Consider the following 8,914-nt stretch of genomic DNA (forward strand, 5'->3'; position numbering starts at 1 on the left):
CTTCGTGAACAAATAACAATTTTTTGCTTATATTTTCCACCACACACAGTCAAGAGAAACTGCTGATTGACATTCTAAAATAAAAGGAGATAGTTTGACTCGAAAAAGAAGTGAGCGAGGGATGGATAGAATGAGAGAGGTAGAGATGAATTCTCTGAATGTCTTGCAGTTTATTGTTTACTTGTCTTTCTCTGTTATGCCTGTGCACTATCTATTTGAACGTGGAGTAGTGAGAAACATCTTTTCGATTCCTTTGTGTGTTTGTAACATGTGAAGAAATTGACAACAAAGCTGACTTTGACTTTTTGACCATGAGATATCTTTCAAAATTCAAATGGGAATTCAATTTGCAATTCAATAAGTTATTGCATTATGCAATTGCCAATTCATTATACAATTTAATAATCTAATTTGAAAATACTTTAATGAAAGTGTTTTTTTATGTGCAATGTGACAATCCTCAATTCAATTTGAAAAGGTCATAAAAAAATAAATATACATTTGTTACATCGTTTTAGTGCCTTTATTCAAATGGTAAAGCTATAGCGCCCTGTGATTGCAATGCACTTCGCCACGCTCCATGTGTTGCAAAATTCAAATGACATTTCAATCCCCAAAACGCTTTGCAAAAGATTTCGCAATATATCAGCGAATTGCGTCTGGGCGGGAACTATGTCACTTCCTCATCAGCTCAGCCAGTAAGGATAAAGGCTGGTTATACTCCTCCATAAAGTGCTTTACGTAGACACGGCGAGCCCTCTCCGTTGTTTGAGACCCTGTCGGAGACCCTCTCTGTTACGGCTCAAGACAGGGTGAACCCAAACGCACGGCACAAATGACGACAGGACGAGGTTGGTAGCAATTAAACTGTTTATTGCTACACAGAGCAGAGGAGAATGTTCGTGGCGATCCGGAGTTGGTGGGTCGGGTAGATTGCCGGACAGATAGTCACCCTCGACGGTTCGGAGGAAATGGTATTCCGGCAGGAGAGGGGAGTCGAGTGGTGGACGTGACAACAATGACTGAGGAGGGAAACAACAGGATCAGGAATGGCGACTCGAACGAGAATAATGAGAATAATGAGAATAACTAGAAAGGGCTAGAGAGGTCGGAGGATAACTTAAAGTGTAATTCCGGCGCAAATTTAACCCAGGATCTTTGTTTTGGCATTAAAACCCATCAAATAAGCCTTCCAGATACCTTTTTCATTGAAAATCGAGTATTATAGTTTGCCGGGCGCAATGTTTGGCGTCCATGTTGTTGACTTGGGGCATCGTGTTTCGCTTCTAAATCCCCATTTTTGAACCACTAAATAGCACCAAACCTCTGCAGTAGCATGACTAGGGTCCCTACACATAAAACGAAGCACAAACAACTTATTTTGCAAACCCGGAGTTTATTTAAAAAGACAGTTTAACTAGCATTACCGGTAGGTCCGTGTTTACAGGAAGTCCACACAAGTCGATTGCCGAATGCGCCGGAGTTCAGTTCAAGGAAGAAAGTTTTGGAATTTATAATTTATATAGTATATATTTATAAATAATATATAGCAAGTATTGACACGTAAATTAAAGGAATTGCATATGTAAGTTACAGTTACAAAATAATTGTTCGCTACAATCAAGCATGGCACGTTGTTGACGGAAGACGCACTGCACACGTGATTGACGCATAGAGTGAAGGACAGCTCAAGCACCGGAGAAGACGAACCATCCACAGCTTGAAGTCAAGAGAGAGATGGTTCGTGTTGGTGTTTTCCCCGGCTGCGGAAAAAAGAAAGAAAAGTTACATTCCAGAAACTTTCCATCGACTGCCATTGCGGGACAATGACCGATCTCTGGTAGACCAGTGGCTTATTGTTCTGAATATGGACATTGAGACGCCAATCAAGACGCTAATGCAGAAGGATCACCGTGTCTGCAGTGCTCATTTTGATAAGGACAACTTCATCATTCCCAAAAGAGCTGCTGACCCAAAGAACCCAAAAGGAGTTTCATTGAAGAGAAATGCAATCCCTCGAGTGTGGCAAGTGGCTACGGATAGACTTGAGGTAAAGTTGTTGATTGCATTCCTCTTCACCATCTCTCTCTTGACTTCAAGCTGTGGATGGTTCGTCAATCACGTGTGCAGTGCGTATTCCGTCAACAACGTGCCATGCTCGATTGTAGCGAACAATTATTTTGTAACTGTAACTTACATATGCAATTCCTTTAATTTATGTGTCAACACTTGCTATATATTATTTATAAATATATATTATATAAATTATAAATTCCAAAACTTTCCTTCTTGAACTGAACTCCGGCGCATTCGGCAATCGACTTGTGTGGACTTCCTGTAAACACGGACCTACCGGTAATGCTTGTTAAACTGTCTTTTTAAATAAACTCCGGGTTTGCAAACTAAGTTTGTGCTTCGTTTTATGTGTAGGGACCCTAGTCATGCTACTGCAGAGGTTTGGTGCTATTTAGTGGTTCAAAAATGCGGATTTAGAAGCGAAACACTATGCCCCAAGTCAATAACATGGACGCCAAACATTGCGCCCGAACATGGATCCTGTTTTGGGCCAATAGGGCCCATAACAGGATGCATAAAAAACCTAGAGCTCCCTTCAGCCCCGCTGCGGAACACATATTTGAATAAAATTGTAAACGTAACCAAGAAAGATGTATGTCATCGATTCAAATAATTAAGAAAACAGTGGATAAGGATATAAATTGACATGTATTAAAAATGGCACACACAGCCAAAACTAAAATGAAACCGGGAGCTGCGCTTTATCAACATATTGTTGTAATATCGTCATTACCCAACAACGCATCGACAATCTGCTGCGTCACTCCCATTCATCAGCTCGATCACTCTTTGTTTATCCGTGTTTACTGTGATAAAATCATTTAATATCATGGGGAGAAAATACAATTCACACATAATTATATAATAAATAATGTACTTTCTTATTTTGTTAGTTTCTTCACTTCCACCCTTGTGACTCTTTATGTTGTGGTGTAGCCAAACCAGAATAGCTATTATTTTGATGCAAGTCAATGAGCCACGTGACGTTACATTATTTGCCATTTTGTTTAAACACTGATTGAAACAACTGTCTATCTGTCCATCAAAGGCAGCTATACTGTAAATCTGTAGTCTCGATCGGTCGGACTGTCTGACCATCAGAGCAGTTAATAGTGTGAGTCTGTTAGCTTTGTCGATTGGTCTGTCTGTCGCGTGCATCAAAGCAGCTATATTGGGAGTCTGGGTGCTTTGATGCGTGTGTGATGTATATGGACAGTATGAGTGAAGGACTATGGTGTTCATGTGCTCATGTAAGATACGTTAAGACCCTAATGAACCCCTCTTGAGGATTAATTAGCCTGAATGAAGTTTGTAAATTCTGTGCTCACAAAAATGTTTATGAGCAGTATGAGTTGGGCTTGTGTATGCTTATGGTTTACATTAGTTTGACCTTTTGCAGTATAACCCCCAGTGGGTATAAGCCTGGGGAGTCGAGGAGACAGCAGTGGGTTTATATCCTGCATGTGGAAGGCAGTTCACCTTGATTTCCAGTGTATTACATAATATCAAATATATTATGAAACCAGAGGAGGATGGCCTAAAGTGCACAGAGCTGTTGTTTCGATTGCTGTAGAGATGAATTATAACTTTGTGACATAAAGACCATAATTATAAAAGGAAAGACAAAAAAGCATTGGACAACAGACAATCTGTAGAGAGAGAGAGAGAGAGAGAGAGAGAGAGAGAGAGAGAGAGAGAGAGAGAGAGAGAGAGAGAGAGAGAGAGAGAGAGAGAGAGAGAGAGAGAGAGAGAGAGAGAGAGAGAGAGAGAGAGAGAGAGAGAGAGAGAGAGAGAGAGAGAGAGAGAGAGAGAGAGAGAGAGAGAGAGAGAGAGAGAGAGAGAGAGAGAGAGAGAGAGAGAGAGAGAGAGAGAGAGAGAGAGAGAGAGAGATCTCTCTGAGACGCATACACAAACAGGGGGACAAAAACGTCAGAGAGACACATAGTGGGAGGACAGATACATAAGCACACCCCCCCCCCCCACACACACACAAACACACACATCTTTGACCAACATATGTTGTTTGATCCTTTGCACAATTCTAATAGCAAACGGTTGTTTCACTTTATTCAAATTAAATTAATTAAAAAGGCCTACTTTTTATTGTCTAAGCCACGCCTAGCAAATATGAGGTACTGATAAATCATTGAATACATAATTTGAAAAAAAAAAAGAGTGATCGGAACCAAAGCGTAACTTTACATAAAATGAAAAATATTTTCTGTACTCTGGGAGGCGCTGATGTCCTCCTGGAGAAAAAAAATCATCCAGTAAAAGGTCTCTCATAACCAACTTGCTAAAGTTAAATTCTCACTCTTCACTATGGAATACCAAATATGTCCATCATATTGTGGATTTTGCCATTTACCATTTGTGATATTGTTGTTCTTTTTTAAACTGACAAAATAGTGTGAGAGAGAGAGAGAGAGAGAGAGAGAGAGAGAGCGCGCATTTCTTCAGGAACCAAAACAATTGCAACGTTACAGTTGGTCCCAAACTGTTCAGTATGACAGCTCACAAGCCAGATTCAGAAAAAAACTTGAAATATTTTTTCAATGCAATAGCTGTATAGATAGATCAATTATACAGCCTATATATGTATACAGTTACAGCAGATAAAGTTTGAAGATTCAAATAAATATATATGTGAGCTTTTTAATTTTATTATTCATAAAATCATGAGGGGAACCTTGTTCGGACCTATGTAGGATTAGGATTCATGATCTTGCTGTGTGTGTGTGCGTGCGTGCGTGCGTGCGTGCGTGCGTGTATGTGTGTGTCTAATCTGTAGGCATAACTGAGCAAGCTTCATTCAACTACCCTGCTCATCTACCTGACATTTTTCTGAAAGAGTGTTTAGATAAAAAGCATATGCCAGAATTAACTAAATAGAATATTTCGCTAAACAGAGCATCAAACACAATCTGCTCTCTTGTGAAAAATCACTTCTGTTAATTATCTCGAGTAGATGAATCCCCCTTCTCTCTCATGGTGGTGTATCCCCGATTCCCAGGTAGGGTTTGTTAGTCTAGCATTCCAGACTGAGGAGAGAAGTTCTTGTATTTCATCTTTGGCAGCAGAGACTTTGTGGAGGCAATGACTGATAAAAAATGTGCTTCATGATGATGCTCCACTAAACTATGAGAGACAGGTTCATATGTTCATATTTGGTGGTACTACAATGCAGTTAGTCTTAGTTAGACTACCGTTTTTTTTTACATTATCCTCGATTGAGTTTTAGTTCCAACCATTTGTGTTGTATTTATGGTAAAAAAATCTGAGAAGCTTATACCTTGACTGCTTTTATATTAATGACAATATAGCAAAGTGTTAAATGTCACAAATTGCTTGTCCCGCCACCTTTCAATACGCGTCATTTCCAATCTCACTAAAAGCAAATGGGAGGGGCCTCACCAGTTCAGAGACTCACAGCTGTCATAAAATTGCAAATTAAGCTGACGCCACAGACTGCATATATAATGGATACTGGTTGGTTGGTTGTTAACTCTTAGCTAACCAAACCATTCTAAGTCAATCCACAGCCAGCATAGCCAACCATCTGGGCATCTAGCTAAAAAGGCTGCCTAGCTTATCCATCCATTTTGGCTACATTGTAAACCGTCCGAAAAGAGAACAGCTAACCAAAACTGTAAATAAGTTTGTTCCAACGTGTTTACTAGATAGCTAAGCTAACAATGCTCAAGTCTGCAAATGGCCGACATTTAACCCCTTTTTGTCGTTCAGCAATCATCCAGTGACTTCACTAATCACCTTAATGGCCAGCGCTTCTGGCGGAAGCAGCTAGCAATAAAGTTTAGCAGTCATTTCCATCAGTATGCCAGCCGGCCTGCCAGCCTTATCCAGCCACCCAAAAGCAAGCTGACCACTCATGCAGTTAATGTGAAGCAGTGTTGTCCCCGTTGATACAAGACCCTGAGATCCCCCCGGGCACTGAATTATGGCTTGTTTTAGGTTAACAAGAACAAAAAAAAAAAAAAAACTCAACAACCACCTCTCTCCTGTCCTCTCTGTCCGCAACTCTCTATCTCCTTCCACACTTCATTACCTGCCTAGTCTTCCATACTCTATCCTTCTCTCTGTTTCTTTCTCAATCTCTCTTGAGCTCTCTCCATCTCTCTCTCCTGCCTACCCTCTACACATCCTCCAGCCTGTAATTTGCAAGCATGAAACCTCTCGACTTCTCTGCTGTTCTTTCATTCTCTGCAAATGCCCCCTAGCTTGCTTTACCTTTTCCCTTCTCCCCTCCTGCTTGTTTGAGGTGAATTGAATTGACACAGCTGCTATACTCTGCCATACCTTTGTGTGTACCTGCATAACCTCTCTGCTGAAACTATGCAATACCTAACCTCCCTGTCAGCAGTCAACTATCTGTGTGGTCCAGATTTTACAAAAGGGTATCAAAGACCGCTATATGATAAAGAGGCACAGGAAGAACAAATCATAATCTTTATATTAAATGTTACTGTCTTGACAGATTGATTGTCTGCAATGCTAAATGTGCGCACTTGCATGCAGATATTCACACATATATGCATGGATACAGGTGTGAGTGACCACGTGATACAATTGAGATATTCAGATGTATTTATGTTTTCTAGGGTGTGGTCTATTTTGAGGTTTGGTAATCTTGCAGATTCAGATTTCAGCTTTTAAACTGTAAATTTAGTGAAAAACTCAAGAAAGATTGAAAAGGGCGGCTTATATGATACCAACACTATACTACACACTACTACAATACAATACAATACTATTCAATACACCTACAATCATAGATTCAACTTTTTGAAAATAACTATTCTACTGAGGTTCGACTCATACTTTCAAACAATCCAACTGTCACCTCAGGGTATTTGAGTCCTCATCAGACCAGGATACTGGAGAGGAGAGCTGTGCTGGAGCCAAGGTAATCTCGCAAGATGGAGGTCCTGCAGATCTGAGAATGGGAAATTCATTTTACAAGCTAAAAAACCAACAAAATGGCAGGTATGGGACCACATCGAAGCACCACATTAAGCTTTGATTACCGCGGTGGGTACAGGGTACACAAACTAGTGAATCTCTTTCAATGCCCCACACCACACTGGGGCTAAGCAATCAGTCAGCAATACCACAGGAATGATTAAGTCTGGTCTCACAGTGGCTTGCATTACGTAACAAACAGCCCACCAATCCCACTGACTATATCGTACCCCATCAAGTGGCTGTGTTCGAACAGTCACGCCAATTATGAGATGGATAGAATTTATGAGACGGAGCAGGCAGAAATTATTGATCCGGATGTTCAAAAGAAAGGAGGGTGTTAGGAAAAGGGAGAGGAATAAGGCAAACAAAAGTTTTATGATTTTATATCCTGATGAGCTCTCCTCCGTCTTCTCTTGACACCTGTATCTTTCGTTCATCTTCACACATACACCCATCCACACACACACACACAGCAACACACACACACACACACACACACGACTCCTTAGCTGCCTGATGAGACCGTGTTCCCTTTACCGTGTTACTGTGTTCCCTTTAATCTCTCTCTCTCTCTCTCTCTCTCTCTCTCTCTCTCTCTCTCTCTCTCTCTCTCTCTCTCTCTCTCTCTCTCTCTCTCTCTCTCTCTTGGTCTCTCTCTCTCTCTTTCTTGGTCTCTCTCTCATCGTGATGGCCCATTTAAGGCCCTCCCTTGTGTGACATCACGGATGGCGGGGCCTATCTATTCTCCTTCCCCACTGTTAGTGGAAGTTAATGATGAGGCGCTGGCGTGCCGCGATCGATGAGGGGCCCGCCATCAACACTGAGGTCGTCCAGCATGGGGGCCGTGGCTCGCGTAGCCAACCCCCCCCCCCCTCCCCAGACAGAAATACTCTGTCTTCATGACCGTTTGCGTCTCTGCTAACACTAGCCTTGGTTTATTTATTGATTGATTTTTTCTAACCGTTGAACCTGAAAGGAAAGTTGATGTGGTGATGCTACTGTGAGCCAACAACTTATTTATATATTTTTTTACTTATTGTACATATTTGAAACAGAAACACAAATGTGAGCATTTTTTGGAGTTTGTTCATGCAACATGGCTGGATGTTTGGATGTCTGGATGTTTCCCTGAGATCCAATTACTTGAATGAACAGGATTGAGAAAGATCTTCATAAATTCTAATGCAATAAGCCAGTTTATTTTTTAAATTTTATGAAACATTCAAGGGAATTGATTCAAAAGGACAAAGCTTTAAGCATGAACCTTGTCTCTAATTTTTGGTCTTCTTGATAACATTGTCAGAATAATCTCATGGACGAAACTGAATTCAACTGAAACTGAAATAAAAAGCTAGAAAAAGGTCATTGTACGATGGAGCCATATATGAAAGAGCCATATATGTGACTATCATATATGATAGTCACACAGAGTATATCTCTGATGATGATTGCATTAAAGTAGAGTGGAGACTGCAGACAAATCAATGTTTATCTATAATCCCCCCGTCCCAGTGTGAGACACATGCAAAACTGTACTGATTTATACATGATTATACATGAGAAATCATGTATATTTGGTGCCACACGAAAATAAAGATGAAATTCACGCCACATTGGTGGTGTGAATTTCATAGACTCTATCCACACATTAAAATAATCTAATTATTTATAATCCTCAACTCTAGCTAGAGACAGAGCATAACGTGTATCATTGAGAGACCGATAGTGTGATAAACAAGGGATAGCACAAGCAATGAAGTGGGCGGCAAGAAGACTAATCGGACAGGGACGATATGAAGGTTTAGTACATTTGGAGAGGTGTTAGATTGAATTAAGTTAAATAAATCATATAATG

At 40.5% G+C, this 8,914-nt stretch overlaps 1 long non-coding RNA gene across 1 annotated transcript; it reads left to right on the forward strand.

Annotated features, from left to right (window-relative positions):
• The first annotated feature begins 704 nt into the window (after positions 1-704).
• LOC130371610 (uncharacterized) lies at positions 705-8,397 on the forward strand. The gene is made up of 3 exons (XR_008893211.1): positions 705-851; positions 6,943-7,080; positions 7,761-8,397. It is a non-coding gene; the product is annotated as an uncharacterized LOC130371610 (long non-coding RNA).
• Positions 8,398-8,914: the final 517 nt, after the last annotated feature.

Source organism: Gadus chalcogrammus, chromosome 18, assembly GCF_026213295.1.
Source record: "Gadus chalcogrammus isolate NIFS_2021 chromosome 18, NIFS_Gcha_1.0, whole genome shotgun sequence".
NCBI classification, from domain to species: Eukaryota; Metazoa; Chordata; class Actinopteri; order Gadiformes; family Gadidae; genus Gadus; species Gadus chalcogrammus.